At 41.1% G+C, this 25,351-nt stretch overlaps 1 long non-coding RNA gene across 2 annotated transcripts in view; it reads right to left on the bottom strand.

The window, feature by feature from the left end:
• The window catches only part of LOC308459600, a 66,704-nt gene that overhangs the window by 38,277 nt on the left and 3,076 nt on the right, over positions 1-25,351 (bottom strand). Inside the window, exon 3 of one of the 2 annotated variants that reach the window (XR_013978209.1) lies at positions 24,358-24,503. The exons of the other annotated variant lie outside the window; for it this stretch is intronic. This is a non-coding gene — a long non-coding RNA (uncharacterized lncRNA). Of the gene's footprint in view, positions 1-24,357; positions 24,504-25,351 lie in introns of those variants that run through there. 2 annotated transcript variants of the gene reach the window in all.

The raw sequence follows: 25,351 nt of genomic DNA, 5'->3' as shown, positions 1-25,351 counted from the left end.
ATGTCAGTGCATTGGTGTCCAGGTGCATTGCCATACTGGGGGATTCTGGTTTTCACAAAATCCTGAAGCTTCTGTCCTGCTGCTTAATGTGCTGTCTTCTATAGTCTTGATTCACAAAATATATCTACGAGGTACCAAGAACTGAAAGGAAGTATGAACTTGGGGGAAAACGTTTTTTGTGAAGAAGCAGCATGGCCAAGCAAAAAGAAGTCCTCCTGCTCCACTCTCTACAACCCCACACATACTTCCTGGCTGAATGGAACTGTTGCATAGGACAGTCACCACCACTGCAATCCCTGCTATGTTCCAGCCAGGAAATGCTCAAATTACGTGGAGAGGCTGCTGCAGGCACAGCTCCAAGCAATCAGCACCAGGGACAGCTGCTGCGGCGCTTCTGCTCCAGACAGGAAGTAACAATAGTAGCTGTCTTCAACACATGTGAAGGGCAGACACAGAGAAGATGGAGCAGGTTTGCTCGCTGTCGCTCCAGAGGGCAGGGCTGGCACCAATGGTTCAAAATGGTGAAGAAGCAGGTTACGTTAGGAGGAACTTCCTGTTTGACAGTGCTCACGTCATGTGATGTACTCGACAATGGAAAAGACTGCCTCAAGGGATTATGGGTTTTCCTTTGCTGGAGGCATTTAAGCAGAGGGATACCATTACTGCATTCTGCACTGCAGATCCTGCATAAAGGAGGAGGTTGGACTAGACAGCCTCCAGGTACCTTCCAGCTCTATAAGTCTATAGATAGGAATATATTTTTTAAAAGTCAAGTGCTGCCTTTTGACTTATATAATGCAATAAAGAAGCAGCATAACATGAATTGTGATGGGAGAATGCATAACTCCTGTACTGGTATTGCTTCTTGGATATGGAAGCCCTTAGGGATCCTGGAATATGAATAAAGATATGGTGTGGGGGATGGTGTATAAAAAAATAAAATATTTTTGCTCTGTTTCTAAAAATAATGCAGTTTTGGACAGAAAAAAATCCCACCCAGCAAACAGAAGGTTTGGTTTATAACACAAACAAAAATTGTTACATTCTGAATGGGTTGTAAGTACCTGATTCTTTGCCTTTTTACTCATCCCTGCTAAAAAAAAAAAAAAAACTGGAAAAAAATCCGCAAATCCATTTGCTAACCAGCTGCACCTCTGTACTGAACAGATAACAACCTGTGCAAGCCAGGCTTTGCAGTGAATCGGTGCTGATAGGCCTGAATCTCATAGCTTTTTTTAAATGCTAATGACAAGAAACATTTCCGAAGCCAAAACGCTCTTGTAGATCTGTCTACTTCTATTATGACTGATATTTGCTTGTAAGTACATAGAACACTTGTTCACTGTGCCTTATCTGCTATGGTGCAGCATGCTGACCTACATACCATTCAGCACAATATGATGCACAAACATCTTCTATATAATTTTTCATTTTCGACTTAAAAACAGTAGAGGCAAAATGGGATTGCTGCAAATCTAACAAAGAGATGGCATTATTTCCAAATAAAAATGTGCATTTTTCCCAAAGAATTTATTTGTCTAGCAGCATGAAGTTCATACATAGCGGTGCTTAAAAAGGGTGTTGAATTGCGATTAGGAAGGAAGGACTTAGGAAGAAGAACAAACCACAGCTTTTCTACTTACACAGAATAATTAAGCTTAACTTATTTCTTGTCACAATTAAAAGTTCATCCTTTTCTGAACCATGTTTTTGCAGTGTCACTAAATGCTGCTGATAGAAGAATGCTGAAATAAGTATGATAATGACAATAAAGAATGGAGGCTAGAAAAGGCTATGGTAGCTAAGGGAGCTGAAATGATAGTCTATTACCTGCCATTATCAAAAAAGGGGGTATGCGCAGGCAGAACTACAGTGCTATTTATTATTTCTGCTGAGATGCCAGCTACCTTGCATGATCCTAACCTTTACAGCAAGTAAAATAATGAATATGTCAGGTATTGCTGTAAATAAACAGAGGTCCACACACCATCTTACATTTTTCCTAAACAGCAGTAGCAGGCTAGCTGGTTTTATGGTTCCACTTAACCAGTGGCTTCCCCATCACAGCTGCTATGCCAGCATAAAGTAGTTGTAATCCTATGCACTCTCTGCAGCAAAACAACCCCAAGAGATGACATGGCAACACCAATGCTCCTACTCCCACAACACCACTGCTAAGTATGCCACTACCATTGCACTGGATATTGACTCTAGAGCAGCATTCCTCAATTTGCTGCTCTCCAAATGTTTGGGACTACAACTTCCATCAGTCGCAGCCAACACAGCTGATGGGAGTTGTAGTCCCAAACCTCTGGAGTACACCAGGTTAGGGGAAGGCATGATGATCAATACATGGTGATGGCATGAACGCCATGATGGTGTCACTGAAATCATTGTGCATTTTCTCCCACATACAGTGTCTGAGCGCATTGCCCAAAAGAGCTCATCAGAGGGCTTCACAATCCAGGGGTTAGGAAGGCAGCCATAAGCTTCAAAGCTTTCCCCAGACAGGGGCTCAAATACCTTGGTAATCCAAACACAGATGGTAGCATCCTGCAACCCTATTGACAGCGAAAGGGCTAGGGCCAGACAGCAAAAGAAGGAGTGTCATTCATTGCTGGCTGCTGCCAATTGGGACTGGTAGGGCACAAGGTAGGGAGACCACCAGTAGGTGAAGCCTGGGCCAAGGACAGGCAGAGTCACCCCTGACTGGTTGTAAGAAGCCATGTGGGTGCTGGTCCAGGGAAGACTAAGTAGTGCTCCACTTGTCCTAATGGACCAACCTCTCTGGGAAGGCTGTTAGGTGACAAACAAGCCTCTGGTTGCTGTTTGTTTCACACCATGTGCCCTGGATCTGACCACCCAGTTCTCTGATTTGGCTGAGAGGGGCATAGAACTGGAAGTGGGGCAGTCATCTTGGGCTATCCATGATTCCGAAGGTAGTATTGTTTACTTAAACTGCCTTTTTTGTTGGCATCATCGGATAAGAGTGTGAGCCCAGAAGGAGCAGGTTTGTAGCTTGGAGTACTCCTGGATCCAACATTGTCACCTAAGAATAAGGCGGCCTCAGGGGCTAAGCATACTTGTTTCTAACTCTCCAATGGTTTGCCAGCTATGCCCATTTTTGGACAGAGATGACTTGACCACAGTCTTCCACCATCTGATCCCTAATAACTGATCCCTGTAACTAGAGGAGGAAGGGTGAGAGGAGGGTCCAGACAAGGGACAGTATCTAAAACTGTTTGTCTGCTGATGAAAGGAACCTGTCAGTGGAATGGAGAAGGAAAGTAATTTTTAGCAATTCTTTCCTCCTCTAAATCTGAGCTGAAGAGTCCTGCAGAATTTCAGAGCAGATTTAGGGGAGACAAAGGGGGCTACAGGAGAAAGGGGAATTGCTGGAAATGCTCTCCACCTTCCATTGGACAGCACTGGACAACAAGCTAACTTAGATACATTCTGTTCCCACTGAAATCACAGAGATTGAGCCGATTGATGGCTAACTTGTCCCATTGAGTTTACTTGGAACTCTGTACAACCATCTTAGTCTGGATCCAGCTTGTTGTTGTTATTAAAAAATCTAGGGGCAGTATAAAAGTTAAAAATAAGGTAGGGACTCCCTAGAAGCTTACGGTCTAATATCACAAGGAAAGAATGGGGAAAATGAAGAGAAGAGGAGGGGAAATTGAGAGCCAAGTAAACATATAGCCGTTTGCAGTGCTATTTAAAAGGAGTGAGGTCACATCCACACTATGTATTTAAAGAACTTTTACCGCTTAAACAGTCATGCCTTCCCGCAAAGAATTTTTGGCAACTGTAGTTCGTTAAAAAAAAGAAGAAAAAGAAATGCCTTGGGTCTCAATGTCGAAATTACTAAACCACAGTAGACCTTCAGCAGTCATTTCATGAGTTGTGGAAAGCTCAGATAGGTAATAGCAAACTGTTAGGCGTTTTGACCATAATCTATCAAAGCAGCTCTGTGAACTGTACATGGTTTCTCAATTGCTATCTCTGGGAAGGAGCCTCAGGCACTCGTGGAGCTCCCTCTGTCCAAGTTATCATTAGCTCATAGCCCATTAATATGATTTGTATTATTTATTTACTTCTTACATTTCTGTCACACCTTCCTCCAGGAAGCTGAGCATGGAGTATAGCTTCATGCCCAAGTGGGGATTTGAACTCTGGTCTCCATAGTCCTGTCAAAATCCTGCCCACTGCACCATACCAACTCTCAGAAAGAGACGTTTCTATCTTACTTTCCCCCGCTCCTCTCCAAGGAGCTCAGGGCAGTGTGCATAGTTCTCTTCCTCTCACCTCAACCAGCCCTGTATGATAGGAGATCATATGGCATCTGGCAGAACATCACCCAATTTGAATTTCACAGCTGAGGATTTAAATCTGGGACTCCCAGGTTCTGGTTTGTCATGCTAGTCAAAACACCATGCTGGCTCACCAAAATGAGATGTGGCCAAAACTGTATCTTAAAAAATGGTATTTATGGTAAAACAAATCTCCAACATAGGAGAGTCATGGGGCTTAGCAGTCAACTCGCTTCTTTCCGTTTTCCTGTTAAGCTTCAAACCGTAGAGACTTTGGCCCTGGCTTCAGAATTGACAAATACCAGCAGCACACCCCGTTCCATTCCTCTCCAGCTTCACAATGGCCATCCTGTCATGCTGCAGCCTGATGACTATTTTATGTACTGTATTGAGGTTTGAGGGATCATCACCTTTCATGGCTATTACTGGCTAACAGTGCATTGAGTTCAACGGCACTTTACTTCTAGCAAAGTGCATAAAGGATTACAGCCTATGGAAGTCTTTTTTTCTCTCCACATGCCCAATTTCCTCTCTAATCCTAAATTAGGCATTTATACGCAACGAACCACAGTTGTTTCCATCTCTCAATTATATTTTCATACGTCCTCCCTCACTGCTTCCTATGCTAAGAGGAATCTAACCACGCCCGCCACTAAACACCAAGTCAATCCTCTCTTCACCTTTAAATCCCAACTCAAAAGCTCACGCCTCCCACAAAGCCTTTCTTGGACAATCGTAATGTCTCCATTGGGTCAACAGACGGCTTTCATTTGAGCTAGCATGCTAAGAGTGGGCTGCATGTGGAGTTTGAGCTAAGAGGCGATAAGCACTTTGCATGTAAAAGTGCTGTATGAACAATTAATAATTATTTTCCACTTGGTAATGACAGAGTTGGTGCTGGTGAAAATGGTCTGGACTACTTATCGTTCAAAATGGTTTGTTTGTTTGTTTTTAATCTATATTTTGAAGGCCTAGTCCCTCAGTTTAATGATAGATTTCACTTCAAGGCTGCTATAATGACATCCTGCACTTCCACTTATATTAGCTGTACACCGTTAATGGCAAGAGAGAATTTTACACCCACGTACAGCACTATAGGTTGAGGTATTTAATGGTTTGTGTGTATACCGTTTCCAGGAGAAGTATGTCATTAGCACTATTTTCTGGAATTACAGTGCATAACAACTCACATTGAGTAAAAAAAAATAAAATGTGAATAGGCATAGCGATAACAATGTGAAAGATACCAAACTCTGTGTTATAGAGAGTTTGTATCCCAAGAAAGACACATGTAACTTTTCCTGAATATCAAAATGCCCACTAGCACGAATGTCATCTCAGGTTTTTGAGTTGAAGTGATACTGCAACAAAGGCCTGCATATTACATACTTTTTTGGGGGGGAAAGGTACAATTTATTTTTTCCCATGCCTAGAATCTGCCTCTGGGGTAAGTCTGCTCATCATTGAAAGTCAGCTGCTTCAGCCCTCTTGCATGTGCCATTGCTTTCCAGGCAAAGGTCAGTGGCAATGCACAAGAGGGATTTATCTGCATTGGTGTCCCATAGGTAGAACTCCCTGCCCCAACTGGCTAGGTTACCGGTACCTTCCTCGTTATTTGTGCTCCACTAACTGAAACCTTCTCTTTAAAAAAAAAGTTTTGATTATCTTGTCTGTCCTATTGATGGTGAGCTCCTCTTTATGTTCTTGTTTCTAGATGCTGCTTTTGGGTGCCTCCAAATTTTGCAGGAGAGAGTCAAGCGCATACCATAAATTTAGGTTTTTGTGATTAAAGTGGATTAAAGCACTCTGTAATCATAGCACAACATCATCTGGCCCTGGCCCTATGGCACCTGAACACATGGTCTCACACTGGACACTTGTCTACTTGCCCCAGAAGCAGATTCCCAGCTAGCCCTGAACTCCACCCCACTAAGCATGACCATGTTGATTCATCACTTCATTCTATACTCAGTGTATACTGGCCACCCAGAGGGAGAGAGCTGTGCGCCAATGCCCTTTGGTGGTCCACATCCTCTTTTAGTAGGTGACCTCCATTTGCAGGTCGTGACAGGCTTGCCTAGTGGCAGGCAGCAGCAGGTGCCTCAACCTTGCTACTATTTTGATTTCCCACAATGCCCCAGCATGGCAATGCTCCAGGACACTGGAAAATCAAAATGGCAGCTGGGCACATTTACCTGGTTGAGCTAAGAGCATGAGACCTGAGGGAGGAATTAAAGAAGGTCCCGGGACAAATGTCAGCAGTGGATCCAGCCAAAATATTGCTAGCTGTCCAAGGGTGCTAGGTGACTGCGATGGCCCTGCTTAAGGGAGTGGTTTTGACAATGTAATGATTCAAACAACATCCTTGAGCATTTCAGGATGGCAGCGTGTTAACTGGGCTACTGCCAATGCTGCTGGAAAACTATGAGAGTTAATAGAAGAGCAGGGCGGCATCTCAAGCAAAATCCATTGGTCTTTGTGTCTATGGATCAAACACTTATGCCTGCCAGCAATGTGAGGTCAGACAAGACCTATGAGAAAATATAATATAGCTGAAGCCCAAAGGCTTAATTCTGCCTTTTGGAAAACTGGGCTTCCAGTTAGGTTTTGGGGGTTTTTAAGAGCCTACATAAAACATTCAGCATGATTCCATGTTTTAATAAATGAAAAATTCAACAAGGCAATACTAAAAATATAACTTTCTTTGAACCTAGCAGTTTCAGTAGAAAGTTTGCAATCCAAGTGAAATGAAAATATTTTAAATGAAACATATTAATCCTGAAAAGGAAGGCCAAAGGATACATTTAAGAAATACTGAGTAGTTTCCCCTCCTTGCGATTTTTCTAATAAATATATTTTTTGTTTTGGGGGGAGGAGGTTTGTTGATCTCTTTTCAACTCATTCCAGGTGCAATTTTTACAGGTAGGCTGTAGAGCTCATTAAATTTAGCTTTGAAGATGCACAACACATAGCAATACTGTTATCATATATTATAAAGGGCTCTTTGAAATCTAACGTTTATTAATGAAAAAGAGGAAGTAAACTCACAGATGATGTTTAATTGGGATGTACTGTACTATGAATACGGAGAAATACACAGAGACCAGAGTAAGCATGTAGAAAACAGCAGAATAAAACAGAATTTGAATGAAGAAAAAATAATCTTCTACTGCTCAGTCCACAATTCTGAAACCCAAATATTGGTAGTTTTTCAAGGATGGCAAGTAGTCAAGGCTGTGCATCCACTAATATTTATAAGTAAACCCAATAAACATTAAATATGAACTAGATTTCACTCAAGCCATAGAGAAACTCCCATTGTATCAATAAATTTTGATCCTGGACCATATGCTTCTCCAGCAATTATGTTGACCTCTACGGGTGAAGGGTGGTATACAAATTTAATAAACAATATGAATTGTAATTTAAGAATTACAAGTTCTAAATCTGTAATTTATTGATGTTGCTTTCCCTTTAATATCTACGTCCTTTGGTTCAGTGACTAACACCCAGATCCTCTCAGTCAATGCACCATCAATGCCAGTGGTATTCTGACAGCCCTGCTATTCAACCAGAGCATTGCGCCAGCACTGCACTAGATGTTCAAATCTTTGAAATGATAATGCCACTGCAATGATGAGGGCAAACTTGCAGAACTTGCTATTCATATGCTGCTGTGTGAGGGAAGGTGTTTGCAGCCAACAAGAGCAACTTTCCTAATCAATCAATCAATCAATCCAGTGAGCAAGGCAGACCTAGAAACTTTCATAGGGTTAAAGGAGTAACACCTGACCTACTCTGGCTTATTAGTGTAAGGTAGCTGCTTGACTGGGAAGGGTTTTTGCATGCAGATCTCATTTTCAGTACCTGGAATTTCAAAATGGCCCTTAAGCTAAGCTAGGGAAAAATCCAGCACCTGGATGCTCAAGCTCAGGGGGAATTCCGGAAGTCACTGATCAACCCTGTGGATGCAGGGGTGAGGCCAGTAGTCAAAATATTTGCCAAGTTAGCTCTGAAATTTATCAGATTTTCAGACTTCAGTACTGCTTATCTGCTGCTTGTTGGGTAGGTAAAATAATGGATTTTTCACAACAGAAAAATGAATTGTGTGTGTGTGAGAGAGAGGCTGATTTGTAGTGCAGCAGTTACAGCCCGAAACGTGCATGTTTAGATTTCTATTTCCAGTAGCTTTTCTTCTAATCTGAATTAATTTTTGAGTGCTACAAAGAGAACTGATTCTTCAATCACCTTTCATACACACTTCCAGCACTTTTATACTTCATGGTATACTTATCGCAACCATATTAGTTAACAGATTCATTTCTATATTTCTGTTTCATTTAGGATACGAGTCCCTTAAATTAGAATGTTTGAGGTCTTATTTTGGATTTTCACAAGGACACCCCTGAAAGTATCTGTCGTAATTTCTGAAATAGGAAGGAGGGGGACAGTTGGAGGGGGGGTGTTGCCGCAGAAGCTGACTTGTCTGCTTTTACACACACATGCCGACCTTGAACGGAGAGATAAGTATTATTTTGGAGAGGGCCACGCAGCTAACACTGTACTACAGTTCTCTGTTTCTGCGTTGGAATGATCAGCTATAGCCCAAGCATCCATGTATTCTATTTCCAGTGGGCAAAAAAGTATACAGATGTATACTTTGCATTTATGTACTGTAGGGATACGCTCGAATCTCATTAAAAAATGTCACTCAAGACATCTGGTCAGCTGTCCTAATCCATATTGGGGTTTTTAGACTACTGTTATGCCCCCAATATGCTTTGAACATTGCCAATATGCTTTCTCAGCAGTAGCAGCAGTGTGTCCCCTTTGGTTTTGCAGCCCATCCCCAGCGCCGGTTTTTATCATGTCACGTACGGAGCAAAATGAAAAACCACATACTGTATCTTGCGTGTCTGGCTAATGATACTGGTAGAACAAACCTTGTGTGATTAGGAATAGGGACGGATTGGCTTAGGGTCTAGTTCATCTTACGGACTGCAAAAGAATCAGCTGTCACTTGTGCCATGCAGCAGATGGGCAGTTTGCATCCGATTGACAGTCCGGCGCCAAAGCCTTTAGAAGCTTTGGCAGCCCACTTGCCATCAGGCAGCAGACTTTGATGTCCTGCAGATGGTTGCCTCGGCCATCTTGCATTTTGTGTTGTTGTGTGTGGCGCTGTTGTGCTTCCACTCAGAACGCAGGAATTCTGCCGGTTCTGTCTCAGTGCCTTTGGAACTGCCGCAGCACAACTGTATCGGAAAGCACACCAAAGGCACTATAGTTCACACGCTGGTCTGAGTTGCTTGAAATATATATATGCAATCTCCCACTTGTGCTTTGGAGCAGTTTCTTGTTTGCAGCCACATTTAAAATCCTAACAGTGCTTGTCACGAGCTCAGCCTCTCTACAGCAAACCTAAGCCTTTTAATTATTATTATTATTATTAACATGCTCTCCATCTAGAACCCTGACAAATCTGCCTTCCCTCCTTCGCGGTGAACCACAACAGCAGACTCTTATAAATATTCACCAATCCTATTTCTGTGTGAATTGAGCTCACCAGCACAGCTTTCCCTCGATTTGGTTCAAGCCCACCCTAGCTAACAACCCAGAACAAAAGAATTTTCTTCATGGTGGTCAGACTAATCTTGCTCTATGAATAGCCTAGAGTAATCTGTCAGCAGTACGAAGCCATGGCTGGAGATCTTCCAGAATTGCTCTTTCACATTTGGTAGGGATAGTTAGGAATTCTGACTGGCACTATTAGGAAGGAATCATGTCAGTATCTGCAGAAAGGGCTGCAGTTGTCTCCACTGGGTCGGATCAGCCTCAGAATTTCCTACCCATCCTTTGCCATCTATTGAATTCCATTAAAAAATAAATAAATCCCGACCGGGTTTTTAGAAAGCAAGCCTAGCAGCAAGGAAGAAAGAAATTCAATCAGATGTGATTTTCTGGCGCTCTAAGGTAACGGAAAATATTTGGTGGAAAAAAATATATGTATAAATTGTCAATTAATGCACACCGCTTACAGCCAGCAAACAAGAAAAAAATTAAACAGTTAATTAGGGGCTTTTTGAATCATTGTTATATATACGACGCATCATTTGCAGGTGCTACAATGGTGAAAGATAACCATTATAATTACCAGTATTCAAAGATTCATATTTTTCCCCATGTAATTGATTTAGGATTATCAGTTTTCTTGTAGTTATACAAAAGGCCTGTCAAGGTGTTTCACACGTGTTTGGCTCATGCGTGTTCCAAAAACAAGTCAAAGTGTTGTTATATTTTCCCAAGCGTAGTTAAAGGTACTCTGGAAAAAAGGCCAAGTTTTACCTGGGTTCTTATCTTGATTAAATTACATTACATATTTCCCCCTCTCTTGTTCTTTCTTTATCATAATCTCTCTCTTTCTCTCCCTCTCCCCCTCTCTCTTTCTTTCTCTCTCTCCCTCTCTCTTTTTTCTTTGTTAAAATACATCTGTGTTTGTTGACTGCCCCAGATTATATCTAAGTGAGGAGTGGGAGTACTTGCACCTGGTACAGTATATGTAGCTTAACAATACATATCATTACATTATTTACAGCTCATTTTGTGTTATTCAATAGTAAACTGCACATTAACCCTTTGAGAGCCAGCACGAAAGTATTCAAGTTCCCCACAAAGGGATCAGTCTCTCTCCCTCTCCCTCTCCCTCTCAGCCCAGAGAAATAAGAAAGAAAGAACATCTATCGCTGGGTTCATAAACAGGGCAGCGTGTTCATTACAACCAGGATCGCTACCTGAGCTGGCTAATTCCTCTCCCAGGAAATCTGTTTCATAATGATATTCTTTACCATGCCACACTTGTACTTCTGCTGATAACACAGGTTACAAAAGGGACTTGGCACCAGAGTCAATTAATGTACTGGCTCTTTAACCTCTTTTATTGGAGTACATTCGGCACCATGGGGACCTAGCTGTTATGTTGCTGGCAGTACAAGGACCCAAGTGATGCAATTTCATGCAGCCTCAGCCTTGTCTGTAGTTCACAGAAATAACACATCATGATCTGGCCTCATTAGGCACTGACTCAGCAGCCTAACTTCCATGGGGCTACACTGCTGGAAAGTTAAAATGGCAAAAAAGTGAATGTTCATTTCTCATGCATCCAGCCCACCCAAAGGGACATAGAATCATAGAATTGTAAAGGGACCACGAGGGACTGTTTTCATGGACATTCCCATGTTTGAAGTAGTCCACTCACTAGGCTGATTTCCAACAATGCAGTCTGGATTGTATTCTAGTTGTACATAGCTAAGGAAGAAGAGAGGATTGACTCCAGTCCTGTGCATTCGCTTACAGTGATCTGTATTTATCTCAGCAATGTAGGAATTGTATCTTTGACTTCTTCTTTTTAAAAAATAAAATAAAAATCGGAACAATGGATTGTTTGTTGCAATTATGAATCACTGAATGATTGTGTATTTTTTTTCCATTTTTCATCCAAGAAAAATGAATCAGAAATGACTAATAAAGAAAAAGAAAAAGTTGGACTCGTGGGCTTTGAGAAAGAAGAGATAGACAAGGAGGTGCAATGCCATGCCCAAACAGAGACAATGCCAGAACGCTAAGTCTGGTCATAACTGTTTGGAGTACCACAATAGTTGGAAAGGGGGAATGGGAAAGAATAAACTGCCTAATGAAGAAGGGAAACATTAGCTGGAGGACATACAGAGCATTTCCAAATATTTTGTTAAATATTTGCTATAATGGCTGCGTCCAAAAGTAGCATTCTTTTCACTGATATGTAGCAGCAACCCCTCTGACTCCAATTATTTCTAAAACACATGGCTCACCATTGTAAAAAAATTGCACAGACTGCACAATACAGAGTGTATTAATGGCATTGCAAGAACAGAAAGAGACAAGAAATCCATATGGCTATTCATAACCTTTAAATACTCACCAATATCTGTGTTGCTGAATTAATCAGTCTCACGATTATCAGCAATTTAGCTGCATTTTGTTAGTAATTAGCTTGATAAATTAGCATCTGCAATATAAAACTTGACATCTCATTGTTGTCTCCGCTTTATGGTAACTCTGCAAAAAAAATTGCAGCCTACTTGATAATAAAATTATCATTTCTCATATAATATAAATAGATAGAAAAAAACAAAGTTTGACATGCTGAATACTAGAGGAAAAACATGCTCCATTTATATTCACTGGGCAAAATATCAAAGATTAGTAGTTCATAATGCAAACTTCAATAGCGTTGTTTAAAAAAATATTAGGATGTTTTCATTGTGGGCTGCTGTGTCTTGTGAGTAAAATATATGCTCAATTAATTCATTTTCTGCGGAAGAAACTGGCAAACAGACTTTGAGGCAAAGGGACTGCATAAATGGTAGTTCTTAAAAAAAATTAATGACTCCTTCCACACAATCTGGGATAATCTAGTAACAGGTGAAAAATTAAACATATTCCCATTGAATAAACTCTCTCCAGAATACGTATTTCTGAGACGTATCTGTGTAAGGGTGCTAAAGATTTTTTCCTCTCCCCAAGCAAATCTCAAAAGGCCTGGGGAGTCATCTTTCCCAGATGAGCATCTGAAGGCACTCCTGATTAAAATTTCTTGACTTCCCAATTAATGGAAATCAGAGTAGGTATCTTCCTCTAAAAATGCTAAAAATATAGTAATTATCCTGTACAGATGTGCTGCTATAAACACAAGACTCTCTCTGGCATTTTCTTTCAGCCATGATTTCCATTGTAGAAAATGGTACTAATCGAAACATCCCTATTAATCTGAATTTGAGATATTTCCTACAATGTATATTACCTTTCTACTGCCTACAAACCTTCTGCCAGGATTTTTTCCCCCTCCTCCTTTTTAGGAGGTGCTTTGAGAGGAATATACCATGAGAACAATACACAGCTGCTGCTGTATAGAGATATCTAATTGTCAATATTGTGGAATTTCTACAGCTTATTACTTGCATTCAGTCTAATTCTGGGCAAATTGCCAGTCACTTCAGGGACGTTCAAGTGAGCCATAATACACGTGATACGACATCACAGCTTTAAGATACCCGGCTGTTTTGCCTCTGGCCAGGGAATGTTTGTACCAATGCAACCGAGTGAAAGGGAGGGGTCTGACTACAAATAAAATAAAATTCGTATTTTTTTTCAAGTGGGCTGCATTTCAAGCCCAGATGTTAGTAATGAAAGATTCAATTTAAGGATTTAAATTACAAATAAATAAAGTATGAAACAGATGTGATTTTTAAGGAAGTTCAAATTATCCAGGAAGAAAAATATCTCTGTGCATGACAAAGTAATAGGGATTGACTTGAGAGTCTGTTGAAAACAATCTGCTATGCTAGATACACCCTTAGGACAGGATTGGTTTGGAATGGGAAGGACTGGTGGAGCTTGTCATTAAACAAAAATTGTGTTTAATAAAACTTTATAACCGTGATTAATCCTATGAGGCCCTAAAGGAGTTTGCAGTTTCTGATAAACACATTTTCCTTGTTTGCAACGGTAATAATATTTCGAATTGAATGGGATATGAACAAAAAAATAAATAAATTGAAGGGTAAGGGAAAAAGAGGGGAGAATGTGCCAGTATAACTTATGAAAAATCTCATAGCCACAAAGGAAAGAAAGGACCACCCACAAGCGGAACCTTAACTTGTGTATCTGTAGTGAGGGCAGAAATATACAGGTACTTTCAAGTCTGTCTTTCCTGCAATGCAAATAATAGATTCTCCTGTGAAGAGAAAGGAAATTATTTGAACACTTCAGGACCAGATCAGACTACCTGAGTCTGTCTTGCCATGGAACCTGTATTAAACCAGCAGGGTGGAAAGGAGATTTAAAATGCAGCCTCAGTGGGTGGGAAGGCAGGGATGAGAAAGGCTTCCCTGGCTGCCTGTGGTCCCCCCCCCTCGAAACAGGAGAAGGGGTCTTCCACATGAGCACCACTATTAATAATCCATCCTGCCAGGAGACAAAAAAAACCCCCATGCTTTTAAAATTGGTTTGGGATAGAGGAAACAGAAAAAAGGTGGAAAGGTGGAAAATCTACTGGCTTACCTATCCTGTACTTTAAACTGCACCGTACCCCCAGCTTTGTATGATGATGATGATGATGATGATGATGATAATGATTTACTCACATGTCACCCCAAAGTCCCAGGGTGGGTTACAACATCAAAACAAAATGTTTTTTAAAATCAATGCAAAAGGTAGTACCTGACACCGCTGTATTGTGCCTTTAGAAAAAGGGAACTGGTTCATGTCCCACATATCAGCTGAAAAGTAACTGCCAGAAAAAGGCCAAATAAGCCAAATACAGAGATCCAAGCTGCGATGCCTAAGCCAGGCAAGATTCTATGGGTATAGATTGGACAGGGACTGGCATATATTAGTAAAAAACAAACAAACAAACACACATATAAAAATGCATTGTAGAGGAAGAAATTGCTTTGCAAAAATGTGTGTATTTAGCAAAACTGCCTACAGAAAAGGCATGCATTAGAAGAAATTCACACTAAAATGTTGGTGATCTTTCATCAGGACTTTAAAATGAAAAAAGAAAAGAAATGTAATGTAATATGGAAATATAGAGGGCTGAACTTATGACTGGAAAATAAGAAACCAAAACCGAAATGGATAGATTAACCCATCAGTAGCAGTGTGTTACCATTTCCCTGCTGCCCACCCTGTTAGAATCTAAATGGATAGCTCAGCTGGGTAGCGCATGGTGTTGATAACACCAAGGTTGCAGGTTCGATCCCTCCATGGGGCAGCTGCCTATTCCTGCATTGCAGGGGATTGGACTAGATGATCCTCAGGGTCACTTCCAACTTTACAATTCTATGATCTATGATCTACAATTCTCAGCTCCTAAGGTGACCATGTATCCTACAGTGAACAGCCCTCTAGTTTGAAGGACTGTCGGAGGAGAGTCCTCTGTTTGAGGATTGTCTAGAGCATGGGGCAGCAAACTTTTTCAGCAGAGGGCCGGTCCACTGTCCCTCAGACCTTGTGGGGGGCCGGACTATATTTTGAAAAATAATAATAACGAATTCCTATGGCCCACAAATAACCCAGATGCATTTTAAATAAAAGCACACATTCTACTCATGTAAGAACACCAGGCGGGCCCCACAAATAACCCAGAGATGCATTTTAAATAAAAGGACACATTCTACTCATGTAAAAACATGCTGATTCCCAGACCGTCTGTGGCCCGGATTTAGAAGGTGATTGGGCTGGATCCAGTCCCCGGGCCTTCGTTTGCCTACCCATGATCTAGAGAGAAGTTTGGGGCCAATTAATAATGTGTGTGGGATGTGTATGGGATAAGTAATTTCTGAACCGCAGTTGAGTGGTAAAAGCTACAGTGCCATGTGTGCCGGAATAACAGTTGGAAGAGAGGAGAAGGCACACCCACCCACCAGTAAAATGGGTTTTGGAGCATGCATGAAAGGAAATGCTTTTATAACTGGGGTGAGAGTGACAGGCAATGTGGCTTCCATGTCAGTGCTCCCAAAAAAGGAACATGTGCTTCCTAGTCAGACTCCAGCTGTTAACAACAAAGCCATTCATCATCTGTATCCAGCCTTATCAGGTAGAGCAGAAAAGGGGGACCGCCAGATACCGTTGGATCCCATCAGCCCCAACCAGCATGGCCAATGGTCATGGAGGATGAGAACTGTAGCCCAACGATATCTGGACAGCCCCCAGTTCCCTAACAGTAATGTCGAGACTCTCCATGCAATTATTCATGAAAACAGTTTTGTCCTGCTTTCTCTGGGCACTCCAGTTTATTTGCAAAATATGGTAAAAACAGTCAGTGCAATTGCTTTCTTAAAATGCACAAAGCTTTTCCCAAGGGGCATAGAAGCAAGGCAGCTAAGGAGAATGTGGTATATCACAGGAAGCAGTTAGTTGAACAGGCAGGTGATCAAGCCTGAACTGTAAGTATTTTATAGGGATTGGGGAATAACACACTATAGGCTACTACCATGAGTGCTGGAACGAAGACAGCTCCCTGCTGCAAGGCCCATTTCCACCTGGCCTAGGGGGCGGGGCCCAGACTCACCTTGAACAGCTAAAAGAGGCTCCTGCGAGGCCAGAAGGATATTGCTGGAACAACTCTTGGGTTGGGGCAACTGGCTGAAATGTTTTAAAATGTTTTAAACGGTTCTAATTTTGGTTCCTCTGCTTTATTTTTGTCGGGTTGGTGTTGGTTTAATGTTTAGTTGTGGTTGGTGGTTATTTCAATTCGGGTATAAGTGTAAACTGTTTGTTATTATTGTTATTATTATTATTGTTATTTGGTTTCTATTGATTTATTGGTTTGATTGTTGCTTGTATAGGGTAATGGTTTTGTAATGGTTGATGTTTTGTTGTGTTTTTATATATGTTGTAAGCCACCCAGAGTGGCTGGGGAAACCCAGTCAGCTGGGCGGGATATGCTGTGGAAAACCCCAGATACTTAGCAGTATGGCTGGTTTCCCTGTCTTTTGGTCAGTGCTTTATGATGTGACACCAGTTGCAGCTCTGCCTGACCTCCATCAGGTCCAGGACCTACAGAGCGTCGGACCAAGTCCTGATATTGAAAACTAAAATATCAGCAACCAGAAGACACCAGTAGCACACATATCAGGACCTGTGCCACAAACCAGATTTAATAAACATATTAGAGTGCTCTGTAAATTGATAGTTAAAGTCTTTTCTGTATCAACCTTTTATGCTCCTCCACACACACCCAACGCTCCTATCCCTTCTTTTAGACTCTTTTAGCTTCTTTTAAATTCTTATAGACTTTCATATTTACCTTCTGTTTTAATACCTTTCAGCTTTCCAAAAACACTTTTCAGATTTTAAATGACTGTATCCCACCCTTTTATGCTGATCTATGACCGTATTACAGATTTGCCCTCATGTCCATATGGAATTGGTTCTTGGCTCCAATTCTGACACGGCCACCATAAAATACAAAGTACCTCTAACTTTTGAAGTATCTCTTAGAAGTTGTTGTCCTTTCCCCAGCTATATCTGTTTTTACTGTCTCCTCAGCTTTGCCCTGTGGAGGAATTATCTTTATTCGCTTAAATGCTGAGGACAAGTCACCAGTGGATCTTCATTCCCAAAAGATAAAATAATCTGAGACCACTCTGTTACCTTTGACAAATTACAGCACTTATAAACGTTATGGTATTATTATGTACCAAGCAGCACACTTAACAGAAAGGATTATCATCCTTACTTTGGTGCATAAAAGGCAAGTAATTCACTGTGCATGTTAAATGTCTAGGGCAATTGGGTCACAGCATAAATCCAAACTAAATGAAAGGGGTTTGTTATCTTTCAGACCCTGGTTTGATTGTGGCGAAGCACAATCAATAATAATAATAATAATAATAATAATAATAATAATAGGCCATTTTATGGCATTGGCTTTTCACGTTTCATCGACATAACCTTCAAGTTCATAATTCCTTGGTATAGGATACAAATGACAGTAACATGTAATTCTTGATTTCAATATGATGCAATCATTATCATCCAAACCAAATAAACCAACCAACCATCACTCACCTAGCTGTTAACATGGTGGCTAGGGGGGTTGCAGCAGCAAGAACAAAACAGGGGTAGTCTCTCTCTCTCTCTTTCTCTCTCTCTCTCTCTCTCTCTCTCTCTCTCTGATTCTGCTGCATCCTGCTTCATAGTGGCAACAAGTAGGGCATGACGGAGATTAGTCTCTATGACCCATGGCAGCAGCATTTAGCTCCCAGGACGTCTGATATTAGCATAAGCATTGGGTATCCTGGGAAAATTACACTTCCCATTGCTTCTGGAATATTGCCATAGCAGCATTCTAGGCACCAGCAGGAAGGGGATAAAGAGAAGTCAAGCTACCTACACTCCATTCTGCTGCTGCCCTGGAAAAAAAGGGGGAAAGAGAGTAACCTCTTCTCCTCACCCTGTTGCCACTTCCGCTGTTACCAGTTGGAAGAGAAGTATCCCTTCTCAATCACTGCGATGCTGCAGAAACTTTCAGCAACTGAGCGACTTATGGAGGGCAACAATTAAGAGAGGATGTAGAACTCTCTATCCACTATTGCTCATAATTGCTGGCCCAAATAAAAATCAGGTCTGGGAGAATTCACCCATCACTATCAACATCACCACTTTTTCAGGAAACACATTGGAAGTATAGGAGATACTCTCAATTCAAATGTCCCTTGAAAATTGTCACTATATTTGATTGTTGTTGCTGTTTTGCATATGTACACACACACAGCACGATCCCAGGCAACAATTTTCCAAAAATGTCTCTTAGCTGGACAGGAGCATTCCTTGCAAATCACACAAAAAGTTGCATAAAGGAGCAATATTTATTTTGAAGTTGACTTCCATTTCAATACTGAAAAAATTAAATGCATTTCCTGCATCCTGTCTAACGCATCATGATGTTTTCCAGCTCTGTGATTCTGTACAAGGTACAAATACTTGGCTATAGAACTAAAGTTACAGTATAGAGCTCATACGCTTTGCAAACTGTACTGCATAAATATCAAACACACAAGTACCTCTTGGAAAGAACAAATTTTATGAGAATATTCATAATTAATTATTATAAACTGATCGCAGACCTCAGAAATGGATTTTTCCCCTGTGATGACTTTTAGGCCTTGATGTATTATTGAGCAAACGATGATGCTTTTGATCTTTATCCTTTTCAACACGGCCAAGCATTGACCCAGGAGCAGATAAATAAATGGAATAGGTCACATATTACTGTAACAGTTTTGGGGCTTAGGCTTCTATAAAGGCTTAAGCCTCAAAAGGAAATATAATGCTGCCTTTGATACATATTTAAATGAAGGGACGGAAGAAAGTATCAACTTTAAATATAAGATATATAGCAATAAGTAAGGTAAGCAGATCTCGCTTTGCCATGCCACAGGGGAAGGAACCTATGTGAAGTAGCAGCACCAGAAGATAGATGAAGATAGGGCTTAGTCAGTGAATGGTGCAACACTACTTTTTAAAGCCATGGTCCTAGAAGAGTGGGGTACATTTTCTGGTTAGCAGGCCAATTTGACAAGAGAGAGCAGGGGCACTCACCTGCCAAGCACCTGAATATCTGAAAGGTACCAGGTTTCCTTGCCCTTATTAGGAGCTAGACAGCATTGTTTTAGCCCACAACTGTGGTCTTCATAGCTTTATAGTATTTACACACACATTAAGATTTTCCAGCATTGCAGAATTCCCTACATTAGAGTGGCATCGGAGAACATCACAGTGAAATGCTGTACAATGGCAATACTGTAACGAATATTAGCAATATAAAATCCATCAATTGGGTGATTAAGGCATCTTTTATCATGCTAATTGTCATGTATGCTCTACAACTGTCTCTCTCCTGACTACTGTCCCTCTGCTGTACTAGAGAAAAGAAAAGGGAGAAAAGAAAATAAGAGAACCTGCACCATTTAGGACAGCATTAAGCCCTTTGTGTGGATTAAATGAGCAGCTCTGTTTCCAGAGCTGTCAGTCTGGAAGCTTTCATGAGCACATGTGGGGTGTGTGTGTGTGTGTGTGTGTGTGTGTGTGTGTGAATGGGTAAAGGTAAAGGTAATCCCTCAGAGGGATGATAGGACCTACCGGTAATTCACTTTCCTGCTATTTGTTCTATATTTAATTATCTCTTTCTATGACACACATTGGAAGTATAGGAGATACTCTCAAACCTTTACAGATAAACCCCTTTTCTCTCCCTAGTGGTTCCAACATGACACAAGCCATTACTGAAGATTGACAGAATACTTTCTGCTAGCCAAGATATTATATAAGACAGGAATATTATATTTTAATGATTCTCTTCGTGGTGAGATACTTGAAGAGCAATCTGCCTCCACAGTAACTAACTGTGGAGCCTTCAAAATAGGATGCTACCCAGAGAAATACAATCCTATCAAGTATTTCCAGCTCTCTCTAGTCTACCGCTGACCACAATGGACTTAAAAGAAGGTCCCAGTCCTGGTCCTGCCCCACCCCAAGGCCATATCAGGCAGACAAACAAAGAAGGAGTAAATTAAGAAGTGTTAACCTTCAAAAGGAGAAACATGGAATGTTAGAGCCTGATTGGATAAGAATGTAGAGTTTCACTCTCTGTTTATTTGTATAGTCTATAAAAAGTGGGCGCACCCTGATTCGGGTGTGCAGATTGCAATGTATTGCTCTGCGCCATTTGATTTTCATATGCAAACCAAATAAACTCTGCTTTAAACCTGAATTGGCATTTGCCTCCCTGTGTCCAGTCGGTGCTCCAGAGTATCCGGGTCACATGCGGTCCAACATAGTCACTTCCAAACTGTAAGTATTTTGTGGGAGAGACTCAAGTGCACTAGTACCAGCATTACCTGGGAGTATATGCTGAGTAGAACACAGTGCACAGTCTCTGGCTCCAGCATCTCTAGATAAAAGAGGATTTGATACTGGACGTAAGTGCCATTGTGACTAGTAACCATTCACACCCATCCTCCATGAATTTGTCTAACACCTTTCAAAGCTGTCCAAGCTGGCAGTGATCTCTGCCGCATAATTCTTCTTTATCAAGAGATGCTGGGAGTTAAATTTCTGCAGCATGATTCTGAATACCACTCACTGAGCGAAATGAGCCAGAGAGTGTTGGTTCACATCCTGCGCAGCCATCTGGTTGGCCAGTGTGGGAACAGAATGCTGGACTAAATAGGCCTTTGTTGGATCCAAGAGCAGGGGTTACCTTACGTTCTTATTTCTGCCCAAGACCCTAGAAAGCCACTGCCAGTCAGAGTTGACAGTCCTGGTTTAGATGAACAGATAGCCTGGCATGGCGTGGCACAGCTTCCCGTGCTCCCATTTGTGATCGTGCTGGTCCATAGCACATTAGGGCTTTTGTCACTGCGCAGTGTGGGCTCATTTCCCGAGAAACCCTTAAATTGCTATTACAAATTAAAGAACTTAAGAGGGTTCCTGGCTAGATCAGGTCAATGGCCCACCTAGTCCAGCGTCCTGTTCTCATGGCAATCAAACAGATCCTTATGGGAATCCCAAAAGCAGGACCTGAGTACAATAGCACTTTTCTAACCTATGATTCCTAGCAACTGGTATTCAGGAGAATAATGCCACTGACAGAGGAGGTAGCTTTTGATACTGAACTGAAGATATAAGGCAGCATCACACTTTTCTCCTTTTCTGCCAAAGTCTAGTCTATTCTTCTTATCAACAGCATTACTGTTGTTTCCAGAGGCCTAATATAGCCTAGAAATATTACGGTTGTTCCTGTGCCTTTAAAATTTGATTTGGACTCTGAAATGGAAGAAGCCTTGACAAGAAATCAATTGAAATTTACTACCCCTCCACGGTTTTGCACATTTTTGCTTCTCAGTAACTTGACTTTCCAATGTTTCCCCCATTAACATCTGGTTAATGCTGGGCAGGTGTTTCCCAGTGCAAGGCTTTCCATTAACACAATGTCAGTGGGACAAGCACAGATGAGAGAAGGATTATTGGGAGCTATGGGGAACTGGCACCATAACGGAAGCTGTACAGAGAAGCAGCATGATGTTAAAATGTGCCTTTTGAAATGTCTGTTGTGGAACTTGTGGCAGAGATCTGACTCAATTAAAACGTCCCTGCTATGTACCACCGCCTTATGCAAACATTGGTTCTGAAATGACTCCCCCTCCCCTTTATTTTGTTCAGCCTCATATCTGAATCAGCAGATTTTTAAACACTCAATATATCTTTAAATGCCAACGCACAACAAGTATAGCAGGTGTTTAATTGTTGTTTAAATATCCACATTTTTCACATTTTACAATCACAATTAAAATTAAGCAATAACACCAAAGGAGTTCCGGTATGCAGCAATAATACTTACCCATATAGTGAAATTGATAAGGTTCCAGATATAATGATGCCCATTGTGGTAACCCTGTGGTGACTGATTGCTATTCTGCTGTTAGCAAACAACTAAGAAATACTTTATTTTTTTCTGAATTATCAATTTGTTTCTAGCATATGAGAACAATGAAAGCCTTAAGGGAGGATACAATAGTTAGTGAGGTATTAAAACAGTTATAACTAATAAAAACACTAAATCTCGTTAGATATGCAGCAGTGTGTCATTTCTGTTTTAATAAAAAAGTACATTATTCTCTCCTCAAAATTACAAAATTTTATTTTTTCACTCATTGCCAGCATAAACAGAAAATTAAAAAAAGTAATAAATCTAGACATTCTGGCATTGTCACTTATGTAATTTTCCTGCTCCTTGGAAGAAAAAAAAAGCCCACAGAATAAAACTAGCTGAAGATGGTTTGTTGGGAGAAAAAATTATTTGCATCTATTGTTTTGTTTTGTTGATGGGGAAGATTGGGGAATTGCAAATAAACAAGATTTGATTTTCATAATGTCTCTATGAGTTTATTATTGGGATATGTATATGAGCAGGCTATCAAGCACATTTTTAAAAAACTATGGAGGCAATGGCACATATATTTAAATTCTCTGAGGTAGCTGAGTAACTAGATGGATACAAACTGCGGTTTATATGGGAATCTAGGGGTCAGACAAACGCATTAGCTGAAATCCTTCACACTGGGAGTTCTGCTACATAAATTAACTGTTCCTAACATGTTCAAAGATATTTACAAACTGAATGTGCCAGAAATTATATACTTCCATCCTTTTCAAAAGGAAATTGGGGGGGGACATGAGAAATCAGAGGTACTAAGTAGTTCATGGTTGGGAAACCGCCAGATGTTGTAGAACTACAATTCCCACCATCCCTGACCATTGGCCATACTAGCTAGGCATTATGGGAGCTGGAGTCCAACAACAACAACAATAATAATTTATTATTTATACCCCGCCCATCTGGCTAGGTTTCCCCAGCCACTCTGGGCGGCTTCCAACAATATATTAAAATACAATATTCTATTAAACATTAAAAGTGTCCCTAAACAGGGCTGCCTTCAGATGTCTTCTAAAAGTCTGGTAGTTGTTTTTCTCTTTGACATCTGGTGGGAGGGCGTTCCACAGGGAGGGTGCCACTACTGAGAAAGCCCTCTGCCTGGTTCCCTGTAACTTGGCTTCTCGCAGCAAGGGAACCGCCAGAAGGCCCTCGGCACTGGACCTCAGTCTCTGGGCAGAAAGATGGGGATGGAGACACTCCTTCAGGTATACTGGGCTGAGGCCGTTTAGGGCTTTAAAGGTCGGCACCAACACTTTGAATTGTGCTCGGAAACGTACTGGGAGCCAGTGTAGGTCTTTCAAGACTGGTGCTATGTGGTCAGGACATCAGGAGAGACACAGGTTCCCCCACCCTTAGACTAGCCATAAATGGCATTTCTCTTGTTTGTGTAGTGGCATGCTTTTCGTAGCATGCTAGTGTTTAAACGTTTCAGAGCTTAATTCCACTTTCCTAACGCATATGCATTTCCCATTCTTCAGAATAAAGTATATATATTTAGAACTAGTTTAGCAACTGCATAAAAGCACCAGAATGCTAGGAAATGTGGAGAGAGAGGGAGAGAGAGAGAAAGAGGTGAAGGCAGCAGTAACTTATAGGTTTCATGAGCTTGACAGAAGGAAGGAATTTTCCAGACTTCTTGGAAATGCTAGCAGTTCCAAACATATTTAAATTACTCGTCTATGAAACAGGCGCATTAGATACTTTCAGCTATAACATTTTATTTTCCCTCTGTCTGCTACACCTTGGTAAATATTAACTCCTTCATGCATATCGTAGAGTTATTGTTGCAGAGAAAGGGAAATTGCTATCAAGCGGATTTTAAAGCTAGACTTTGAGAGGGCTTCCATTCTGCACACACCACAACCAGAATTTGCCAACTGACACATTATTCTCGCCTGCCATAATAAATATTAGATACTGAGCTTCATATAGATAGATAGATAGATAGATAGATACACACACAAACACAGAATTAGCATATATATTTGACGCATATATCAGAAAGCAATGTTAACATGCAACCAAAATAGTCATGTGTCTCTTGAAGCAAAGGCAGATTCCTCCAGGTGGATTTGGGGCAAGGGCCGGCACTCTCAGAACCATAGCTTGCAAATATGCTCACTACCAGTCCCCAGAACCCCTGAGTCCTCCTATGTGTGTAAAAGACAGAAATGGAGTGTGAAAGGAGAATGGGAGAAGAAATTACAGGATATGGGTAAAAATTCACTGAAAAGCACGTGGGGGTGCGAAATGAAAAATATGAAAGAATAAGTTTTCTCCACTTAGAGCCTCTGGACCTGCAAATTCTGCCTAAAATGGGGAGTCACAATACCTCTAAAACAAATGTCTGTGCTTAGCTTGAGGAAAGCTGAGCTGTGAAACTCCTTGCCACAAGGAAAATGCTGTGGCAAAGAATTTAGCAATTTCCAAAGATGGATTAGAGAGCAGCAGAAAATTATTTCAATAACTACAAGCTGATTATGCTAAACTCTGCCTGCAACTTCTACTTTGTGACTGGTGTGCTTCAGTAATTTCAGTTGTCTGCAGAGGGCCCTGGGAGTAGAAAGAATGAAAAACCCCAGCATAGCCAATATTTAGCTAGATGGACCAATGGCCTGGCTCTGTATGTGGGAAATTAAAATGATGGCTAGAGAGAGCCAACTGTCTGGTGGTAACCAAATCTGGATAACAAAATGTAGGATGAGACCAGTAGGCATCAGTAGTGGGCCCTTTGCCAAAGTATGCCTGGCAGGTGCTGACACTGGCCTTGCAGAACAGAAACAGTTCTTAGCCTCCATTAAAAGTTGGTACAGTTGGCACTGTTGAATTTAGACCCTAGTTCAGATGGGGCTGTACTCTGCACAGGTTCAAGTTTTCTCTAGCATAATGAAAGAATCTGGGATTTCTTATAATAAATAAATGACACCATGCAGCAACTTTGGAGAAGGAAGAATGTGGTGTATCAAGATGTTTGGCATGCAATTCCTTGCAACAC

Source organism: Podarcis pityusensis, assembly GCF_964106645.2.
Source record: "Podarcis pityusensis genome assembly, chromosome: 12".
Taxonomy (NCBI): Eukaryota; Metazoa; Chordata; class Lepidosauria; order Squamata; family Lacertidae; genus Podarcis; species Podarcis pityusensis.
The sequence above is the reverse complement of the archived record's forward strand: the minus strand, read 5'-3'. Positions and strand labels throughout refer to the sequence as shown.